Genomic DNA, 1,571 nt, shown 5'->3' with positions numbered 1-1,571 from the left:
TATAAAATTTTTCTTTTCATATTAAATTTTATATTTTCTAATTTTTGACAAAAAATAATAGTTCTCGGTATTTTTTTGAAAAAAAATTAATTCTTTGAAAAGAATTTTCTTTTCTTTCTTTTAAACAGAAAATGAATATTCAACCCTTTGAGTATTGAATTTATATTTTTTTATCGTACATTCCACTCATTTTTTTTTTCGATTTATATACTTGAAGAAATTAATTGAATCGTAGATGTACTTTGGATATTGCAGCATAAAGAACATTCCATATTGGTAAATAATATAAAGTATCGCTTGTAAACAGACCTCAATTATTTTACTTAACGCAAGAATATGACTTCATTTAACCTTACTTGAATGTTTTTAACTCATTTCTTCGAAAGAAGTAATTTTCTTTTTGTAAATTCATGTCTATATTTTAAATCGGTTGATATTTGAGAATATTTAATTCTTTTTTTTTATTTATTTGTCTTTTATTTCTCTTTTTATTTGTTACTTTCTACAAAAGTATTTTATAATTTTTTTACAAACTATTGTAAAACTATTGATTATTATCAGCAAATTAATATCGAATCAATTTTTGTATTAATAATGAAAAAAGTGAGTGGAAATAAACTTGAATTTGTTTCTTTTTTATAAGAAAAATATAATAAAAAAATTTTTATTATTTATATAATAAATAATTATTATATAAATGTTTTTATTATTTTATATAATAAAAACAGAAACATTAAAATATAAAAGAAAAATTTATTTTCAAATTTAAAGTAATTAAAAATTATATTTTTAAATAATTGTAGAATAAATTTAAACTTCTTGAAAGAAAAATATATTTATTGGATTGAATATTCATGTAAAAAGGACTAATTTGATCAATTAATCAGAAAACGAAATACAGTGGAAAAAGTCGATCACAGGTTTAATCCTATAGACTTTTTTTTAATATCAGTTATTAATAATATACGATTCTAAATTGATTAAGTGCATTGTGCAAAGTCTACTTGGTTCGGATTATGATTGAAACAATTGTCAAACAAAATATAATGCAGACACCATTTCAATGAGAGACGCAAAGATTGAAGGTCGACGTCTTTTATATATACAAAGAAAGATCTAATTAATAAAAGAGCGAAGGTCATTTATGCGTAACATGTTAAGTTAAAAAAACAAATTTTTTTTAATACCATTCACTCATACTTTCAATATCAATATCATTCGTTTTTTGGTTGTAAAGAACGTTTTTATTGAATATTCTAAAGTTTATAATAAATCCAGTTCAATTGCATGGAAATTATAGCGAATTCGTAAAGTGATTCCTTTCGATAAAATTTTAAATATTTCTTCTCTGTCTTTAGTTATTTTCAAAATAAATTTTTATTGAATTATTATTTTTTTTTATTTTAAACTTTTATTAAAATTTAATAATTCGGTAATAATTGAGAAATTTACTGATTTTTAATCAAATTTTTTCTAATTAAATAACAGTAACGAAAAATTGAACTGAAATGCGTTGAATTTTCGAAACAAATTTTCTTTTTTTCCGGATAGAATAACAATTTTAAAAATAT

Source organism: Leptopilina heterotoma, unplaced genomic scaffold (genome assembly GCF_015476425.1).
Source record: "Leptopilina heterotoma isolate Lh14 unplaced genomic scaffold, ASM1547642v1 Lhet_68, whole genome shotgun sequence".
Classification (NCBI taxonomy): domain Eukaryota; kingdom Metazoa; phylum Arthropoda; class Insecta; order Hymenoptera; family Figitidae; genus Leptopilina; species Leptopilina heterotoma.
The sequence above is the reverse complement of the archived record's forward strand: the minus strand, read 5'-3'. Positions refer to the sequence as shown.